Here is a 19,874-nt window from a genome sequence, read left to right on the forward strand (position 1 = left end):
TTGATGCCACCCTCTGTCAGTCTGTCTTCATGGGACAGACCGTGTTCAAGAGCGCTGCCATTTTGACTGCAAGCAAGAACACTGCATCAACACACCGTAACTTATGTGGAACGCCAAGGGCTAGCCAGAGAGCCTGGCACCTCCCAAGACAAGTTGCAACACACAAGGTCTCCAGTGACCAGAAATTCATGCACCCTTGCAAGCCAATTCGCTTTGGCACCCTCCACTGCCCATGAGCAGAGCTCTCAAGGCAGTCTTGATCTACAGCCTGGGACCCAGAGTGCAATTCCTACAAGGAAGGGATCCCTAGCCGGCCTCCAAACAGGCCTTCCTGGAAGAATCACACCCTGCTGAAGACCACTCCGCAAAATAGGTGTCTTTCCTAGCTTTGAGATAGGCTTGAGCCAAGACGGGTGCTCCACTACCATGGGTGGAAGAAAAGCACTCTCACACCTGTCTCCTCCACCAGGAGGCCAGCAGTCTGACCTTAGCGCTCCCCGGTCAAGCTAGTCCACCAAAGGCCTCCAGCGTGCAGATTTCTACACAGGTCAGCACCCTGTTTAAGGTGGGTGTCCCAAGCTAGCATATTTCTAGAGTGCCTACAAGAGAGCCCAAGGTCCAGGGTCCCATGTCTAGCTGTCAGTCTGTCTTGGGAGAGTGGGGATGGCTGCTTGCTTGCCAGCACGCCCCAAATATTCTCTTTTCCCCATGCCCCTGATGGCTAGCAGAGTGGGGGAAAGATCAAGCCCATGGCAAGAGAGTCTGGCTACTGCTGGAGGGGGGCAGGAGCAGCGGAGTGGTTCTCAGGCCTGTGTCTGACTCCCAGAGGACTTGGGTGAGCCAAGGTGCCGGACCTCAGTTTCGATGAGAGCGGCGGTACTGAGTTTTCACTCATTTTGTTCAGCTTTTCCAAGGAATGTTTGACTGGAAATCATCATCGATCCAAGCACGCTGGAGTGCCCTGGTACAGGGATTTTCAGGGCACTCAGGACAGGGTGGGTGTTGGGGAGTGCGAGAAATACCAAGACATGCCCCGTCTTTGTGCAGGTGGCAACGGGTCTCTGCATGGAAATGGAAGCAACTTGAGGACCTAAGTCTGCGCCAGGTGCGGCAGGCCCGGGAAGCAGGGATGGTAAGTCCTCGCAGCACCACCAAGACCCCAGGATCCTGAGCACCTGGGACAAGGCATGGGAGGCTTACCTTGGGCCTCAGGCCTTCTCCTGCAGGTCACCAACACCAAGCAACTTCACTCGAGGCTCACTGTTTCAGGTGCCATGAGTCCTGGGCAAAGGAAACTGGGCCACTCTCTCCGCACTATGGCCTTGCAGGCCACGCAATGCCACACTGTGAAGACATCAAAGCACATGCCAACATTACAGTGGGAAGCGGGCAACTGGCTCTGGGTTGGATGGGTGTGCCTGGCTCGTCTCAATGGGCAGATCAGATCACATCTGCCCTCTCACCACTCCTGCTCTGCCCTCACCCTCCAGCATGCCAGGCCACATCGGTGCTAGGTTTTCAACAGGGTCTCAGAGCTTGTCCTTGCCCTGGGTCCCTCCCTCCCTCCGTGCCCTTTCAGATCACCTTGGACCCTCTCTGCAATCAAACCACCATCATGGAGCTGCAATGCAGGCAAGCAGACTCTTCCCGAAAAAAGAAAAAAAAACCCAGGGCCATCTCTGAGCACCTCAATCCTCTAACACTCTGCACTGGGGTCATTAAACAGGGCAAGCTCTACTTGCTCTCTCAAGTTCAAGCTGCTGAGGACGCAGATCTGGCCATGCTCACTAGCCAACCCAAGCCTCCCGACTCCCATCAAATCATCTCTGACAACCAGGTGGGCAACGCGACCCCCGAAATCTGCATCCTTCTCCTGCTTGAAATGCTCAGATCCCGAGGTCAAACCGCCTAAAATCTCCTCTGAGGACTTCACCACAGGCAATGGCAGGCACTCTGGCTCAACCAGATCTCCTTTCTCACTCTCTTTCTGCCTCCTTCTGTCTCTTTTTTTGTCTCTTTCTCTTTCTCCTGATTTCTCTCTCTGTCTCTGACCCTGTCTCTGGATTGATGCCACCCTCTGTCAGTCTGTCTTCATAGGACAGACCATGTTCAAGAGCGCTGCCATTTTTGACTGCAAGCGAGAACACTGCATCAACACACCATAACTTATGTGGAACGCCAAGGGCTAGCCAGAGAGCCTGGCACCTCCCAAGACAAGTTGCAACACACAAGGTCTCCAGTGACCAGAAATTCATGCACCCTTGCAAGCCAATTCACTTTGGCACCCTCCACTGCCCATGAGCAGAGCTCTCAAGGCAGTCTTGATCTACAGCCTGGGACCCAGAGTGCAATTCCTACAAGGAAGGGATCCCTAGCCGGCCTCCAAACAGGCCTTCCTGGAAGAATCACAATCTGCTGAAGACCACTCCGCAAAATAGGTGTCTTTCCTAGCTTTGAGATAGGCTTGAGCCAAGACGGGTGCTCCACTACCATGGGTGGAAGAAAAGCACTCTCACACCTGTCTCCTCCACCAGGAGGCCAGCAGTCTGACCTTAGCGCTCCCCGGTCAAGCTAGTCCACCAAAGGCCTCCAGCGTGCAGATTTCTACACAGGTCAGCACGCCTGTTTCAGGTGGGTGTCCCAAGCTAGCATATTTCTAGAGTGCCTACAAGAGAGCCCAAGGTCCAGGGTCCCATGTCTAGCTGTCAGTCTGGCTTGGGAGAGTGGGGATGGCTGCTTGCTTGCCAGCACGCCCCAAATATTCTCTTTTCCCCATGCCCCTGATGGCTAGCAGAGTGGGGGAAAGATCAAGCCCATGGCAAGAGAGTCTGGCTACTGCTGGAGGGGGGCAGGAGCAGCGGAGTGGTTCTCAGGCCTGTGTCTGACTCCCAGAGGACTTGGGTGAGCCAAGGTGCCGGACCTCAGTTTCGATGAGAGCGGCGGTACTGAGTTTTCACTCATTTTGTTCAGCTTTTCCAAGGAATGTTTGACTGGAAATCATCATCGATCCAAGCACGCTGGAGTGCCCTGGTACAGGGATTTTCAGGGCACTCAGGACAGGGTGGGTGTTGGGGAGTGCGAGAAATACCAAGACATGCCCCGTCTTTGTGCAGGTGGCAACGGGTCTCTGCATGGAAATGGGAAGCAACTTGAGGACCTAAGTCTGCTCCAGGTGCGGCAGGCCCGGGAAGCAGGGATGGTAAGTCCTCGCAGCACCACCAAGACCCCAGGATCCTGAGCACCTGGGACAAGGCATGGGAGGCTTACCTTGGGCCTCAGGCCTTCTCCTGCAGGTCACCAACACCAAGCAACTTCACTCGAGGCTCACTGTTTCAGGTGCCATGAGACCTGGGCAAAGGAAGCTGGGCCACTCTCTCCGCACTATGGCCTTGCAGGCCACGCAATGCCACACTGTGAAGACATCAAAGCACATGCCAACATTACAGTGGCAAGCGGGCAACTGGCTCTGGGATGGATGGGTGGGCCTGGCTCGTCTCAATGGGCAGATCAGATCACATCTGCCCTCTCACCACTCCTGCTCTGCCCTCACCCTCCAGCATGCCAGGCCACATCGGTGCCAGGTGTCCACCAGGGTCTCAGAGCTTGTCCTTGCCCTGGGTCCCTCCCTCCCTCCGTGCCCTTTCAGATCACCTTGGACCCTCTCTGCAATCAAACCACCAGTGTCGGCCTGAACTACACATCATGGAGCTGCAATGCAGGCAAGCAGACTCTTCCCGAAAAAAGAAAAAAAAAAACCCAGGGCCATCTCTGAGCACCTCAATCCTCTAACACTGTGCACTGGGGTCATTAAACAGGGCAAGCTCTACTTGCTGTCTCAAGTTCAAGCTGCTGAGGACGCAGCTCTGGCCATGCTCACTAGCCAACCCAAGCCTCCCGACTCCCATCAAATCATCTCTGACAACCAGGTGGGCAACGCGACCCCCGAAATCTGCATCCTTCTCCTGCTAGAAATGCTCAGATCCCGAGGTCAAACCGCCTAAAATCTCCTCTGAGGACTTCACCACAGGCAATGGCAGGCACTCTGGCTCAACCAGATCTCCTTTCTCACTCTCTTTCTGCCTCCTTCTGTCTCTTTTTTTGTCTCTTTCTCTTTCTCCTGATTTCTCCCTCTGTCTCTGACCCTGTCTCTGGATTGATGCCACCCTCTGTCAGTCTGTCTTCATAGGACAGACCATGTTCAAGAGCGCTGCCATTTTTGACTGCAAGCGAGAACACAGCATCAACACACCGTAACTTATGTGGAACGCCAAGGGCTAGCCAGAGAGCCTGGCACCTCCCAAGACAAGTTGCAACACACAAGGTCTCCAGTGACCAGAAATTCATGCACCCTTGCAAGCCAATTCGCTTTGGCACCCTCCACTGCCCATGAGCAGAGCTCTCAAGGCAGTCTTGATCTACAGCCTGGGACCCAGAGTGCAATTCCTACAAGGAAGGGATCCCTAGCCGGCCTCCAAACAGGCCTTCCTGGAAGAATCACACCCTGCTGAAGACCACTGCGCAAAATAGGTGTCTTTCCTAGCTTTGAGATAGGCTTGAGCCAAGACGGGTGCTCCACTACCATGGGTGGAAGAAAAGCACTCTCACACCTGTCTCCTCCACCAGGAGGCCAGCAGTCTGACCTTAGCGCTCCCCGGTCAAGCTAGTCCACCAAAGGCCTCCAGCGTGCAGATTTCTACACAGGTCAGCACGCCTGTTTCAGGTGGGTGTCCCAAGCTAGCATATTTCTAGAGTGCCTACAAGAGAGCCCAAGGTCCAGGGTCCCATGTCTAGCTGTCAGTCTGGCTTGGGAGAGTGGGGATGGCTGCTTGCTTGCCAGCACGCCCCAAATATTCTCTTTTCCCCATGCCCCTGATGGCTAGCAGAGTGGGGGAAAGATCAAGCCCATGGCAAGAGAGTCTGGCTACTGCTGGAGGGGGGCAGGAGCAGCGGAGTGGTTCTCAGGCCTGTGTCTGACTCCCAGAGGACTTGGGTGAGCCAAGGTGCCGGACCTCAGTTTCGATGAGAGCGGCGGTACTGAGTTTTCACTCATTTTGTTCAGCTTTTCCAAGGAATGTTTGACTGGAAATCATCATCGATCCAAGCACGCTGGAGTGCCCTGGTACAGGGATTTTCAGGGCACTCAGGACAGAGTGGGTGTTGGGGAGTGCGAGAAATACCAAGACATGCCCCGTCTTTGTGCAGGTGGCAACGGGTCTCTGCATGGAAATGGGAAGCAACTTGAGGACCTAAGTCTGCTCCAGGTGCGGCAGGCCCGGGAAGCAGGGATGGTAAGTCCTCGCAGCACCACCAAGACCCCAGGATCCTGAGCACCTGGGACAAGGCATGGGAGGCTTACCTTGGGCCTCAGGCCTTCTCCTGCAGGTCACCAACACCAAGCAACTTCACTCGAGGCTCACTGTTTCAGGTGCCATGAGTCCTGGGCAAAGGAAGCTGGGCCACTCTCTCAGCACTATGGCCTTGCAGGCCACGCAATGCCACACTGTGAAGACATCAAAGCACATGCCAACATTACAGTGGGAAGCGGGCAACTGGCTCTGGGATGGATGGGTGTGCCTAGCTCGTCTCAATGGGCAGATCAGATCACATCTGCCCTCTCACCACTCCAGCTCTGCCCTCACCCTCCAGCATGCCAGGCCACATCGGTGCCAGGTTTCCACCAGGGTCTCAGAGCTTGTCCTTGCCCTGGGTCCCTCCCTCCCTCCGTGCCCTTTCAGATCACCTTGGACCCTCTCTGCAATCAAACCACCAGTGTCGGCCTGAACTACACATCATGGAGCTGCAATGCAGGCAAGCAGACTCTTCCCGAAAAAAGAAAAAAAAACCCAGGGCCATCTCTGAGCACCTCAATCCTCTAACACTGTGCACTGGGGTCATTAAACAGGGCAAGCTCTACTTGCTGTCTCAAGTTCAAGCTGCTGAGGACGCAGCTCTGGCCATGCTCACTAGCCAACCCAAGCCTCCTGCCTCCCATCAAATCATCTCTGACAACCAGGTGGGCAACGCGACCCCCGAAATCTGCATCCTTCTCCTGCTAGAAATGCTCAGATCCCGAGGTCAAACCGCCTAAAATCTCCTCTGAGGACTTCACCACAGGCAATGGCAGGCACTCTGGCTCAACCAGATCTCCTTTCTCACTCTCTTTCTGCCTCCTTCTGTCTCTTTTTTTGTCTCTTTCTCTTTCTCCTGATTTCTCTCTCTGTCTCTGACCCTGTCTCTGGATTGATGCCACCCTCTGTCAGTCTGTCTTCAAGGGACAGACCGTGTTCAAGAGCGCTGCCATTTTTGACTGCAAGCAAGAACACTGCATCAACACACCGTAACTTATGTGGAACGCCAAGGGCTAGCCAGAGAGCCTGGCACCTCCCAAGACAAGTTGCAACACACAAGGTCTCCAGTGACCAGAAATTCATGCACCCTTGCAAGCCAATTCGCTTTGGCACCCTCCACTGCCCATGAGCAGAGCTCTCAAGGCAGTCTTGATCTACAGCCTGGGACCCAGAGTGCAATTCCTACAAGGAAGGGATCCCTAGCCGGCCTCCAAACAGGCCTTCCTGGAAGAATCACACCCTGCTGAAGACCACTCCGCAAAATAGGTGTCTTTCCTAGCTTTGAGATAGGCTTGAGCCAAGACGGGTGCTCCACTACCATGGGTGGAAGAAAAGCACTCTCACACCTGTCTCCTCCACCAGGAGGCCAGCAGTCTGACCTTAGCGCTCCCCGGTCAAGCTAGTCCACCAAAGGCCTCCAGCGTGCAGATTTCTACACAGGTCAGCACGCCTGTTTCAGGTGGGTGTCCCAAGCTAGCATATTTCTAGAGTGCCTACAAGAGAGCCCAAGGTCCAGGGTCCCATGTCTAGCTGTCAGTCTGGCTTGGGAGAGTGGGGATGGCTGCTTGCTTGCCAGCACGCCCCAAATATTCTCTTTTCCCCATGCCCCTGATGGCTAGCAGAGTGGGGGAAAGATCAAGCCCATGGCAAGAGAGTCTGGCTACTGCTGGAGGGGGGCAGGAGCAGCGGAGTGGTTCTCAGGCCTGTGTCTGACTCCCAGAGGACTTGGGTGAGCCAAGGTGCCGGACCTCAGTTTCGATGAGAGCGGCGGTACTGAGTTTTCACTCATTTTGTTCAGCTTTTCCAAGGAATGTTTGACTGGAAATCATCATCGATCCAAGCACGCTGGAGTGCCCTGGTACAGGGATTTTCAGGGCACTCAGGACAGGGTGGGTGTTGGGGAGTGCGAGAAATACCAAGACATGCCCCGTCTTTGTGCAGGTGGCAACGGGTCTCTGCATGGAAATGGGAAGCAACTTGAGGACCTAAGTCTGCTCCAGGTGCGGCAGGCCCGGGAAGCAGGGATGGTAAGTCCTCGCAGCACCACCAAGACCCCAGGATCCTGAGCACCTGGGACAAGGCATGGGAGGCTTACCTTGGGCCTCAGGCCTTCTCCTGCAGGTCACCAACACCAAGCAACTTCACTCGAGGCTCACTGTTTCAGGTGCCATGAGTCCTGGGCAAAGGAAGCTGGGCCACTCTCTCAGCACTATGGCCTTGCAGGCCACGCAATGCCACACTGTGAAGACATCAAAGCACATGCCAACATTACAGTGGCAAGCGGGCAACTGGCTCTGGGATGGATGGGTGGGCCTGGCTCGTCTCAATGGGCAGATCAGATCACATCTGCCCTCTCACCACTCCTGCTCTGCCCTCACCCTCCAGCATGCCAGGCCACATCGGTGCCAGGTGTCCACCAGGGTCTCAGAGCTTGTCCTTGCCCTGGGTCCCTCCCTCCCTCCGTGCCCTTTCAGATCACCTTGGACCCTCTCTGCAATCAAACCACCAGTGTCGGCCTGAACTACACATCATGGAGCTGCAATGCAGGCAAGCAGACTCTTCCCGAAAAAAGAAAAAAAAAACCCAGGGCCATCTCTGAGCACCTCAATCCTCTAACACTGTGCACTGGGGTCATTAAACAGGGCAAGCTCTACTTGCTGTCTCAAGTTCAAGCTGCTGAGGACGCAGCTCTGGCCATGCTCACTAGCCAACCCAAGCCTCCCGACTCCCATCAAATCATCTCTGACAACCAGGTGGGCAACGCGACCCCCGAAATCTGCATCCTTCTCCTGCTAGAAATGCTCAGATCCCGAGGTCAAACCGCCTAAAATCTCCTCTGAGGACTTCACCACAGGCAATGGCAGGCACTCTGGCTCAACCAGATCTCCTTTCTCACTCTCTTTCTGCCTCCTTCTGTCTCTTTCTTTGTCTCTTTCTCTTTCTCCTGATTTCTCTCTCTGTCTCTGACCCTGTCTCTGGATTGATGCCACCCTCTGTCAGTCTGTCTTCATGGGACAGACCGTGTTCAAGAGCGCTGCCATTTTGACTGCAAGCAAGAACACTGCATCAACACACCGTAACTTATGTGGAACGCCAAGGGCTAGCCAGAGAGCCTGGCACCTCCCAAGACAAGTTGCAACACACAAGGTCTCCAGTGACCAGAAATTCATGCACCCTTGCAAGCCAATTCGCTTTGGCACCCTCCACTGCCCATGAGCAGAGCTCTCAAGGCAGTCTTGATCTACAGCCTGGGACCCAGAGTGCAATTCCTACAAGGAAGGGATCCCTAGCCGGCCTCCAAACAGGCCTTCCTGGAAGAATCACACCCTGCTGAAGACCACTCCGCAAAATAGGTGTCTTTCCTAGCTTTGAGATAGGCTTGAGCCAAGACGGGTGCTCCACTACCATGGGTGGAAGAAAAGCACTCTCACACCTGTCTCCTCCACCAGGAGGCCAGCAGTCTGACCTTAGCGCTCCCCGGTCAAGCTAGTCCACCAAAGGCCTCCAGCGTGCAGATTTCTACACAGGTCAGCACGCCTGTTTCAGGTGGGTGTCCCAAGCTAGCATATTTCTAGAGTGCCTACAAGAGAGCCCAAGGTCCAGGGTCCCATGTCTAGCTGTCAGTCTGGCTTGGGAGAGTGGGGATGGCTGCTTGCTTGCCAGCACGCCCCAAATATTCTCTTTTCCCCATGCCCCTGATGGCTAGCAGAGTGGGGGAAAGATCAAGCCCATGGCAAGAGAGTCTGGCTACTGCTGGAGGGGGGCAGGAGCAGCGGAGTGGTTCTCAGGCCTGTGTCTGACTCCCAGAGGACTTGGGTGAGCCAAGGTGCCGGACCTCAGTTTCGATGAGAGCGGCGGTACTGAGTTTTCACTCATTTTGTTCAGCTTTTCCAAGGAATGTTTGACTGGAAATCATCATCGATCCAAGCACGCTGGAGTGCCCTGGTACAGGGATTTTCAGGGCACTCAGGACAGAGTGGGTGTTGGGGAGTGCGAGAAATACCAAGACATGCCCCGTCTTTGTGCAGGTGGCAACGGGTCTCTGCATGGAAATGGGAAGCAACTTGAGGACCTAAGTCTGCTCCAGGTGCGGCAGGCCCGGGAAGCAGGGATGGTAAGTCCTCACAGCACCACCAAGACCCCAGGATCCTGAGCACCTGGGACAAGGCATGGGAGGCTTACCTTGGGCCTCAGGCCTTCTCCTGCAGGTCACCAACACCAAGCAACTTCACTCGAGGCTCACTGTTTCAGGTGCCATGAGTCCTGGGCAAAGGAAGCTGGGCCACTCTCTCAGGACTATGGCCTTGCAGGCCACACAATGACACACTGTGAAGACATCAAAGCACATGCCAACATTACAGTGGGAAGCGGGCAACTGGCTCTGGGATGGATGGGTGGGCCTGGCTCATCTCAATGGGCAGATCAGATCACATCTGCCCTCTCACCACTCCTGCTCTGCCCTCACCCTCCAGCATGCCAGGCCACATCGGTGCCAGGTGTCCACCAGGGTCTCAGAGCTTGTCCTTGCCCTGGGTCCCTCCCTCCCTCCGTGCCCTTTCAGATCACCTTGGACCCTCTCTGCAATCAAACCACCAGTGTCGGCCTGAACTACACATCATGGAGCTGCAATGCAGGCAAGCAGACTCTTCCCGAAAAAAGAAAAAAAAACCCAGGGCCATCTCTGAGCACCTCAATCCTCTAACACTCTGCACTGGGGTCATTAAACAGGGCAAGCTCTACTTGCTCTCTCAAGTTCAAGCTGCTGAGGACGCAGATCTGGCCATGCTCACTAGCCAACCCAAGCCTCCCGACTCCCATCAAATCATCTCTGACAACCAGGTGGGCAACGCGACCCCCGAAATCTGCATCCTTCTCCTGCTTGAAATGCTCAGATCCCGAGGTCAAACCGCCTAAAATCTCCTCTGAGGACTTCACCACAGGCAATGGCAGGCACTCTGGCTCAACCAGATCTCCTTTCTCACTCTCTTTCTGCCTCCTTCTGTCTCTTTTTTTGTCTCTTTCTCTTTCTCCTGATTTCTCTCTCTGTCTCTGACCCTGTCTCTGGATTGATGCCACCCTCTGTCAGTCTGTCTTCATAGGACAGACCATGTTCAAGAGCGCTGCCATTTTTGACTGCAAGCGAGAACACTGCATCAACACACCATAACTTATGTGGAACGCCAAGGGCTAGCCAGAGAGCCTGGCACCTCCCAAGACAAGTTGCAACACACAAGGTCTCCAGTGACCAGAAATTCATGCACCCTTGCAAGCCAATTCGCTTTGGCACCCTCCACTGCCCATGAGCAGAGCTCTCAAGGCAGTCTTGATCTACAGCCTGGGACCCAGAGTGCAATTCCTACAAGGAAGGGATCCCTAGCCGGCCTCCAAACAGGCCTTCCTGGAAGAATCACAATCTGCTGAAGACCACTCCGCAAAATAGGTGTCTTTCCTAGCTTTGAGATAGGCTTGAGCCAAGACGGGTGCTCCACTACCATGGGTGGAAGAAAAGCACTCTCACACCTGTCTCCTCCACCAGGAGGCCAGCAGTCTGACCTTAGCGCTCCCCGGTCAAGCTAGTCCACCAAAGGCCTCCAGCGTGCAGATTTCTACACAGGTCAGCACGCCTGTTTCAGGTGGGTGTCCCAAGCTAGCATATTTCTAGAGTGCCTACAAGAGAGCCCAAGGTCCAGGGTCCCATGTCTAGCTGTCAGTCTGGCTTGGGAGAGTGGGGATGGCTGCTTGCTTGCCAGCACGCCCCAAATATTCTCTTTTCCCCATGCCCCTGATGGCTAGCAGAGTGGGGGAAAGATCAAGCCCATGGCAAGAGAGTCTGGCTACTGCTGGAGGGGGGCAGGAGCAGCGGAGTGGTTCTCAGGCCTGTGTCTGACTCCCAGAGGACTTGGGTGAGCCAAGGTGCCGGACCTCAGTTTCGATGAGAGCGGCGGTACTGAGTTTTCACTCATTTTGTTCAGCTTTTCCAAGGAATGTTTGACTGGAAATCATCATCGATCCAAGCACGCTGGAGTGCCCTGGTACAGGGATTTTCAGGGCACTCAGGACAGGGTGGGTGTTGGGGAGTGCGAGAAATACCAAGACATGCCCCGTCTTTGTGCAGGTGGCAACGGGTCTCTGCATGGAAATGGGAAGCAACTTGAGGACCTAAGTCTGCTCCAGGTGCGGCAGGCCCGGGAAGCAGGGATGGTAAGTCCTCGCAGCACCACCAAGACCCCAGGATCCTGAGCACCTGGGACAAGGCATGGGAGGCTTACCTTGGGCCTCAGGCCTTCTCCTGCAGGTCACCAACACCAAGCAACTTCACTCGAGGCTCACTGTTTCAGGTGCCATGAGACCTGGGCAAAGGAAGCTGGGCCACTCTCTCCGCACTATGGCCTTGCAGGCCACGCAATGCCACACTGTGAAGACATCAAAGCACATGCCAACATTACAGTGGCAAGCGGGCAACTGGCTCTGGGATGGATGGGTGGGCCTGGCTCGTCTCAATGGGCAGATCAGATCACATCTGCCCTCTCACCACTCCTGCTCTGCCCTCACCCTCCAGCATGCCAGGCCACATCGGTGCCAGGTGTCCACCAGGGTCTCAGAGCTTGTCCTTGCCCTGGGTCCCTCCCTCCCTCCGTGCCCTTTCAGATCACCTTGGACCCTCTCTGCAATCAAACCACCAGTGTCGGCCTGAACTACACATCATGGAGCTGCAATGCAGGCAAGCAGACTCTTCCCGAAAAAAGAAAAAAAAAAACCCAGGGCCATCTCTGAGCACCTCAATCCTCTAACACTGTGCACTGGGGTCATTAAACAGGGCAAGCTCTACTTGCTGTCTCAAGTTCAAGCTGCTGAGGACGCAGCTCTGGCCATGCTCACTAGCCAACCCAAGCCTCCCGACTCCCATCAAATCATCTCTGACAACCAGGTGGGCAACGCGACCCCCGAAATCTGCATCCTTCTCCTGCTAGAAATGCTCAGATCCCGAGGTCAAACCGCCTAAAATCTCCTCTGAGGACTTCACCACAGGCAATGGCAGGCACTCTGGCTCAACCAGATCTCCTTTCTCACTCTCTTTCTGCCTCCTTCTGTCTCTTTTTTTGTCTCTTTCTCTTTCTCCTGATTTCTCCCTCTGTCTCTGACCCTGTCTCTGGATTGATGCCACCCTCTGTCAGTCTGTCTTCATAGGACAGACCATGTTCAAGAGCGCTGCCATTTTTGACTGCAAGCGAGAACACAGCATCAACACACCGTAACTTATGTGGAACGCCAAGGGCTAGCCAGAGAGCCTGGCACCTCCCAAGACAAGTTGCAACACACAAGGTCTCCAGTGACCAGAAATTCATGCACCCTTGCAAGCCAATTCGCTTTGGCACCCTCCACTGCCCATGAGCAGAGCTCTCAAGGCAGTCTTGATCTACAGCCTGGGACCCAGAGTGCAATTCCTACAAGGAAGGGATCCCTAGCCGGCCTCCAAACAGGCCTTCCTGGAAGAATCACACCCTGCTGAAGACCACTGCGCAAAATAGGTGTCTTTCCTAGCTTTGAGATAGGCTTGAGCCAAGACGGGTGCTCCACTACCATGGGTGGAAGAAAAGCACTCTCACACCTGTCTCCTCCACCAGGAGGCCAGCAGTCTGACCTTAGCGCTCCCCGGTCAAGCTAGTCCACCAAAGGCCTCCAGCGTGCAGATTTCTACACAGGTCAGCACGCCTGTTTCAGGTGGGTGTCCCAAGCTAGCATATTTCTAGAGTGCCTACAAGAGAGCCCAAGGTCCAGGGTCCCATGTCTAGCTGTCAGTCTGGCTTGGGAGAGTGGGGATGGCTGCTTGCTTGCCAGCACGCCCCAAATATTCTCTTTTCCCCATGCCCCTGATGGCTAGCAGAGTGGGGGAAAGATCAAGCCCATGGCAAGAGAGTCTGGCTACTGCTGGAGGGGGGCAGGAGCAGCGGAGTGGTTCTCAGGCCTGTGTCTGACTCCCAGAGGACTTGGGTGAGCCAAGGTGCCGGACCTCAGTTTCGATGAGAGCGGCGGTACTGAGTTTTCACTCATTTTGTTCAGCTTTTCCAAGGAATGTTTGACTGGAAATCATCATCGATCCAAGCACGCTGGAGTGCCCTGGTACAGGGATTTTCAGGGCACTCAGGACAGAGTGGGTGTTGGGGAGTGCGAGAAATACCAAGACATGCCCCGTCTTTGTGCAGGTGGCAACGGGTCTCTGCATGGAAATGGGAAGCAACTTGAGGACCTAAGTCTGCTCCAGGTGCGGCAGGCCCGGGAAGCAGGGATGGTAAGTCCTCGCAGCACCACCAAGACCCCAGGATCCTGAGCACCTGGGACAAGGCATGGGAGGCTTACCTTGGGCCTCAGGCCTTCTCCTGCAGGTCACCAACACCAAGCAACTTCACTCGAGGCTCACTGTTTCAGGTGCCATGAGTCCTGGGCAAAGGAAGCTGGGCCACTCTCTCAGCACTATGGCCTTGCAGGCCACGCAATGCCACACTGTGAAGACATCAAAGCACATGCCAACATTACAGTGGGAAGCGGGCAACTGGCTCTGGGATGGATGGGTGTGCCTAGCTCGTCTCAATGGGCAGATCAGATCACATCTGCCCTCTCACCACTCCAGCTCTGCCCTCACCCTCCAGCATGCCAGGCCACATCGGTGCCAGGTTTCCACCAGGGTCTCAGAGCTTGTCCTTGCCCTGGGTCCCTCCCTCCCTCCGTGCCCTTTCAGATCACCTTGGACCCTCTCTGCAATCAAACCACCAGTGTCGGCCTGAACTACACATCATGGAGCTGCAATGCAGGCAAGCAGACTCTTCCCGAAAAAAGAAAAAAAAACCCAGGGCCATCTCTGAGCACCTCAATCCTCTAACACTGTGCACTGGGGTCATTAAACAGGGCAAGCTCTACTTGCTGTCTCAAGTTCAAGCTGCTGAGGACGCAGCTCTGGCCATGCTCACTAGCCAACCCAAGCCTCCTGCCTCCCATCAAATCATCTCTGACAACCAGGTGGGCAACGCGACCCCCGAAATCTGCATCCTTCTCCTGCTAGAAATGCTCAGATCCCGAGGTCAAACCGCCTAAAATCTCCTCTGAGGACTTCACCACAGGCAATGGCAGGCACTCTGGCTCAACCAGATCTCCTTTCTCACTCTCTTTCTGCCTCCTTCTGTCTCTTTTTTTGTCTCTTTCTCTTTCTCCTGATTTCTCCCTCTGTCTCTGACCCTGTCTCTGGATTGATGCCACCCTCTGTCAGTCTGTCTTCATAGGACAGACCATGTTCAAGAGCGCTGCCATTTTTGACTGCAAGCGAGAACACAGCATCAACACACCGTAACTTATGTGGAACGCCAAGGGCTAGCCAGAGAGCCTGGCACCTCCCAAGACAAGTTGCAACACACAAGGTCTCCAGTGACCAGAAATTCATGCACCCTTGCAAGCCAATTCGCTTTGGCACCCTCCACTGCCCATGAGCAGAGCTCTCAAGGCAGTCTTGATCTACAGCCTGGGACCCAGAGTGCAATTCCTACAAGGAAGGGATCCCTAGCCGGCCTCCAAACAGGCCTTCCTGGAAGAATCACACCCTGCTGAAGACCACTGCGCAAAATAGGTGTCTTTCCTAGCTTTGAGATAGGCTTGAGCCAAGACGGGTGCTCCACTACCATGGGTGGAAGAAAAGCACTCTCACACCTGTCTCCTCCACCAGGAGGCCAGCAGTCTGACCTTAGCGCTCCCCGGTCAAGCTAGTCCACCAAAGGCCTCCAGCGTGCAGATTTCTACACAGGTCAGCACGCCTGTTTCAGGTGGGTGTCCCAAGCTAGCATATTTCTAGAGTGCCTACAAGAGAGCCCAAGGTCCAGGGTCCCATGTCTAGCTGTCAGTCTGGCTTGGGAGAGTGGGGATGGCTGCTTGCTTGCCAGCACGCCCCAAATATTCTCTTTTCCCCATGCCCCTGATGGCTAGCAGAGTGGGGGAAAGATCAAGCCCATGGCAAGAGAGTCTGGCTACTGCTGGAGGGGGGCAGGAGCAGCGGAGTGGTTCTCAGGCCTGTGTCTGACTCCCAGAGGACTTGGGTGAGCCAAGGTGCCGGACCTCAGTTTCGATGAGAGCGGCGGTACTGAGTTTTCACTCATTTTGTTCAGCTTTTCCAAGGAATGTTTGACTGGAAATCATCATCGATCCAAGCACGCTGGAGTGCCCTGGTACAGGGATTTTCAGGGCACTCAGGACAGAGTGGGTGTTGGGGAGTGCGAGAAATACCAAGACATGCCCCGTCTTTGTGCAGGTGGCAACGGGTCTCTGCATGGAAATGGGAAGCAACTTGAGGACCTAAGTCTGCTCCAGGTGCGGCAGGCCCGGGAAGCAGGGATGGTAAGTCCTCGCAGCACCACCAAGACCCCAGGATCCTGAGCACCTGGGACAAGGCATGGGAGGCTTACCTTGGGCCTCAGGCCTTCTCCTGCAGGTCACCAACACCAAGCAACTTCACTCGAGGCTCACTGTTTCAGGTGCCATGAGTCCTGGGCAAAGGAAGCTGGGCCACTCTCTCAGCACTATGGCCTTGCAGGCCACGCAATGCCACACTGTGAAGACATCAAAGCACATGCCAACATTACAGTGGGAAGCGGGCAACTGGCTCTGGGATGGATGGGTGTGCCTAGCTCGTCTCAATGGGCAGATCAGATCACATCTGCCCTCTCACCACTCCAGCTCTGCCCTCACCCTCCAGCATGCCAGGCCACATCGGTGCCAGGTTTCCACCAGGGTCTCAGAGCTTGTCCTTGCCCTGGGTCCCTCCCTCCCTCCGTGCCCTTTCAGATCACCTTGGACCCTCTCTGCAATCAAACCACCAGTGTCGGCCTGAACTACACATCATGGAGCTGCAATGCAGGCAAGCAGACTCTTCCCGAAAAAAGAAAAAAAAACCCAGGGCCATCTCTGAGCACCTCAATCCTCTAACACTGTGCACTGGGGTCATTAAACAGGGCAAGCTCTACTTGCTGTCTCAAGTTCAAGCTGCTGAGGACGCAGCTCTGGCCATGCTCACTAGCCAACCCAAGCCTCCTGCCTCCCATCAAATCATCTCTGACAACCAGGTGGGCAACGCGACCCCCGAAATCTGCATCCTTCTCCTGCTAGAAATGCTCAGATCCCGAGGTCAAACCGCCTAAAATCTCCTCTGAGGACTTCACCACAGGCAATGGCAGGCACTCTGGCTCAACCAGATCTCCTTTCTCACTCTCTTTCTGCCTCCTTCTGTCTCTTTTTTTGTCTCTTTCTCTTTCTCCTGATTTCTCTCTCTGTCTCTGACCCTGTCTCTGGATTGATGCCACCCTCTGTCAGTCTGTCTTCAAGGGACAGACCGTGTTCAAGAGCGCTGCCATTTTTGACTGCAAGCAAGAACACTGCATCAACACACCGTAACTTATGTGGAACGCCAAGGGCTAGCCAGAGAGCCTGGCACCTCCCAAGACAAGTTGCAACACCCAAGGTCTCCAGTGACCAGAAATTCATGCACCCTTGCAAGCCAATTCGCTTTGGCACCCTCCACTGCCCATGAGCAGAGCTCTCAAGGCAGTCTTGATCTACAGCCTGGGACCCAGAGTGCAATTCCTACAAGGAAGGGATCCCTAGCCGGCCTCCAAACAGGCCTTCCTGGAAGAATCACACCCTGCTGAAGACCACTCCGCAAAATAGGTGTCTTTCCTAGCTTTGAGATAGGCTTGAGCCAAGACGGGTGCTCCACTACCATGGGTGGAAGAAAAGCACTCTCACACCTGTCTCCTCCACCAGGAGGCCAGCAGTCTGACCTTAGCGCTCCCCGGTCAAGCTAGTCCACCAAAGGCCTCCAGCGTGCAGATTTCTACACAGGTCAGCACGCCTGTTTCAGGTGGGTGTCCCAAGCTAGCATATTTCTAGAGTGCCTACAAGAGAGCCCAAGGTCCAGGGTCCCATGTCTAGCTGTCAGTCTGGCTTGGGAGAGTGGGGATGGCTGCTTGCTTGCCAGCACGCCCCAAATATTCTCTTTTCCCCATGCCCCTGATGGCTAGCAGAGTGGGGGAAAGATCAAGCCCATGGCAAGAGAGTCTGGCTACTGCTGGAGGGGGGCAGGAGCAGCGGAGTGGTTCTCAGGCCTGTGTCTGACTCCCAGAGGACTTGGGTGAGCCAAGGTGCCGGACCTCAGTTTCGATGAGAGCGGCGGTACTGAGTTTTCACTCATTTTGTTCAGCTTTTCCAAGGAATGTTTGACTGGAAATCATCATCGATCCAAGCACGCTGGAGTGCCCTGGTACAGGGATTTTCAGGGCACTCAGGACAGGGTGGGTGTTGGGGAGTGCGAGAAATACCAAGACATGCCCCGTCTTTGTGCAGGTGGCAACGGGTCTCTGCATGGAAATGGGAAGCAACTTGAGGACCTAAGTCTGCTCCAGGTGCGGCAGGCCCGGGAAGCAGGGATGGTAAGTCCTCGCAGCACCACCAAGACCCCAGGATCCTGAGCACCTGGGACAAGGCATGGGAGGCTTACCTTGGGCCTCAGGCCTTCTCCTGCAGGTCACCAACACCAAGCAACTTCACTCGAGGCTCACTGTTTCAGGTGCCATGAGTCCTGGGCAAAGGAAGCTGGGCCACTCTCTCAGCACTATGGCCTTGCAGGCCACGCAATGCCACACTGTGAAGACATCAAAGCACATGCCAACATTACAGTGGCAAGCGGGCAACTGGCTCTGGGATGGATGGGTGGGCCTGACTCGTCTCAATGGGCAGATCAGATCACATCTGCCCTCTCACCACTCCTGCTCTGCCCTCACCCTCCAGCATGCCAGGCCACATCGGTGCCAGGTGTCCACCAGGGTCTCAGAGCTTGTCCTTGCCCTGGGTCCCTCCCTCCCTCCGTGCCCTTTCAGATCACCTTGGACCCTCTCTGCAATCAAACCACCAGTGTCGGCCTGAACTACACATCATGGAGCTGCAATGCAGGCAAGCAGACTCTTCCCGAAAAAAGAAAAAAAAAACCCAGGGCCATCTCTGAGCACCTCAATCCTCTAACACTGTGCACTGGGGTCATTAAACAGGGCAAGCTCTACTTGCTGTCTCAAGTTCAAGCTGCTGAGGACGCAGCTCTGGCCATGCTCACTAGCCAACCCAAGCCTCCCGACTCCCATCAAATCATCTCTGACAACCAGGTGGGCAACGCGACCCCCGAAATCTGCATCCTTCTCCTGCCAGAAATGCTCAGATCCCGAGGTCAAACCGCCTAAAATCTCCTCTGAGGACTTCACCACAGGCAATGGCAGGCACTCTGGCTCAACCAGATCTCCTTTCTCACTCTCTTTCTGCCTCCTTCTGTCTCTTTCTTTGTCTCTTTCTCTTTCTCCTGATTTCTCTCTCTGTCTCTGACCCTGTCTCTGGATTGATGCCACCCTCTGTCAGTCTGTCTTCATGGGACAGACCGTGTTCAAGAGCGCTGCCATTTTGACTGCAAGCAAGAACACTGCATCAACACACCGTAACTTATGTGGAACGCCAAGGGCTAGCCAGAGAGCCTGGCACCTCCCAAGACAAGTTGCAACACACAAGGTCTCCAGTGACCAGAAATTCATGCACCCTTGCAAGCCAATTCGCTTTGGCACCCTCCACTGCCCATGAGCAGAGCTCTCAAGGCAGTCTTGATCTACAGCCTGGGACCCAGAGTGCAATTCCTACAAGGAAGGGATCCCTAGCCGGCCTCCAAACAGGCCTTCCTGGAAGAATCACACCCTGCTGAAGACCACTCCGCAAAATAGGTGTCTTTCCTAGCTTTGAGATAGGCTTGAGCCAAGACGGGTGCTCCACTACCATGGGTGGAAGAAAAGCACTCTCACACCTGTCTCCTCCACCAGGAGGCCAGCAGTCTGACCTTAGCGCTCCCCGGTCAAGCTAGTCCACCAAAGGCCTCCAGCGTGCAGATTTCTACACAGGTCAGCACGCCTGTTTCAGGTGGGTGTCCCAAGCTAGCATATTTCTAGAGTGCCTACAAGAGAGCCCAAGGTCCAGGGTCCCATGTCTAGCTGTCAGTCTGGCTTGGGAGAGTGGGGATGGCTGCTTGCTTGCCAGCACGCCCCAAATATTCTCTTTTCCCCATGCCCCTGATGGCTAGCAGAGTGGGGGAAAGATCAAGCCCATGGCAAGAGAGACTGGCTACTGCTGGAGGGGGGCAGGAGCAGCGGAGTGGTTCTCAGGCCTGTGTCTGACTCCCAGAGGACTTGGGTGAGCCAAGGTGCCGGACCTCAGTTTCGATGAGAGCGGCGGTACTGAGTTTTCACTCATTTTGTTCAGCTTTTCCAAGGAATGTTTGACTGGAAATCATCATCGATCCAAGCACGCTGGAGTGCCCTGGTACAGGGATTTTCAGGGCACTCAGGACAGAGTGGGTGTTGGGGAGTGCGAGAAATACCAAGACATGCCCCGTCTTTGTGCAGGTGGCAACGGGTCTCTGCATGGAAATGGGAAGCAACTTGAGGACCTAAGTCTGCTCCAGGT

The 19,874-nt window shown here is 55.0% G+C and overlaps 10 non-coding genes across 10 annotated transcripts; all 10 read right to left on the reverse strand.

Moving 5' to 3' along the window:
* Nucleotides 1-850: 850 nt before the first annotated feature.
* Nucleotides 851-944, reverse strand: LOC143271421 (small nucleolar RNA SNORD116). The gene has a single exon (XR_013048642.1). It is a non-coding gene; the product is annotated as a small nucleolar RNA SNORD116 (small nucleolar RNA).
* Nucleotides 945-2,916: 1,972 nt separating this feature from the next.
* On the reverse strand, nucleotides 2,917-3,010 carry LOC143271422 (small nucleolar RNA SNORD116). The gene has a single exon (XR_013048643.1). It is a non-coding gene; the product is annotated as a small nucleolar RNA SNORD116 (small nucleolar RNA).
* A 1,995-nt stretch (nucleotides 3,011-5,005) lies between these two features.
* On the reverse strand, nucleotides 5,006-5,099 carry LOC143271423 (small nucleolar RNA SNORD116). The gene has a single exon (XR_013048644.1). It is a non-coding gene; the product is annotated as a small nucleolar RNA SNORD116 (small nucleolar RNA).
* Nucleotides 5,100-7,092: 1,993 nt separating this feature from the next.
* Nucleotides 7,093-7,186, reverse strand: LOC143271424 (small nucleolar RNA SNORD116). The gene has a single exon (XR_013048645.1). It is a non-coding gene; the product is annotated as a small nucleolar RNA SNORD116 (small nucleolar RNA).
* Nucleotides 7,187-9,179: 1,993 nt separating this feature from the next.
* LOC143271425 (small nucleolar RNA SNORD116) lies at nucleotides 9,180-9,273 on the reverse strand. Its single transcript, XR_013048646.1, has one exon. It is a non-coding gene; the product is annotated as a small nucleolar RNA SNORD116 (small nucleolar RNA).
* A 1,993-nt stretch (nucleotides 9,274-11,266) lies between these two features.
* Nucleotides 11,267-11,360, reverse strand: LOC143271426 (small nucleolar RNA SNORD116). Its single transcript, XR_013048647.1, has one exon. It is a non-coding gene; the product is annotated as a small nucleolar RNA SNORD116 (small nucleolar RNA).
* A 1,995-nt stretch (nucleotides 11,361-13,355) lies between these two features.
* On the reverse strand, nucleotides 13,356-13,449 carry LOC143271427 (small nucleolar RNA SNORD116). Its single transcript, XR_013048648.1, has one exon. It is a non-coding gene; the product is annotated as a small nucleolar RNA SNORD116 (small nucleolar RNA).
* A 1,993-nt stretch (nucleotides 13,450-15,442) lies between these two features.
* LOC143271428 (small nucleolar RNA SNORD116) lies at nucleotides 15,443-15,536 on the reverse strand. Its single transcript, XR_013048649.1, has one exon. It is a non-coding gene; the product is annotated as a small nucleolar RNA SNORD116 (small nucleolar RNA).
* Nucleotides 15,537-17,529: 1,993 nt separating this feature from the next.
* Nucleotides 17,530-17,623, reverse strand: LOC143271429 (small nucleolar RNA SNORD116). Its single transcript, XR_013048650.1, has one exon. It is a non-coding gene; the product is annotated as a small nucleolar RNA SNORD116 (small nucleolar RNA).
* A 1,993-nt stretch (nucleotides 17,624-19,616) lies between these two features.
* Nucleotides 19,617-19,710, reverse strand: LOC143271430 (small nucleolar RNA SNORD116). Its single transcript, XR_013048651.1, has one exon. It is a non-coding gene; the product is annotated as a small nucleolar RNA SNORD116 (small nucleolar RNA).
* Between the last annotated feature and the right edge of the window lie 164 nt (nucleotides 19,711-19,874).

The sequence above is a fragment of the Peromyscus maniculatus genome, chromosome 1 (assembly GCF_049852395.1).
Source record: "Peromyscus maniculatus bairdii isolate BWxNUB_F1_BW_parent chromosome 1, HU_Pman_BW_mat_3.1, whole genome shotgun sequence".
Lineage (NCBI taxonomy): Eukaryota > Metazoa > Chordata > Mammalia > Rodentia > Cricetidae > Peromyscus > Peromyscus maniculatus.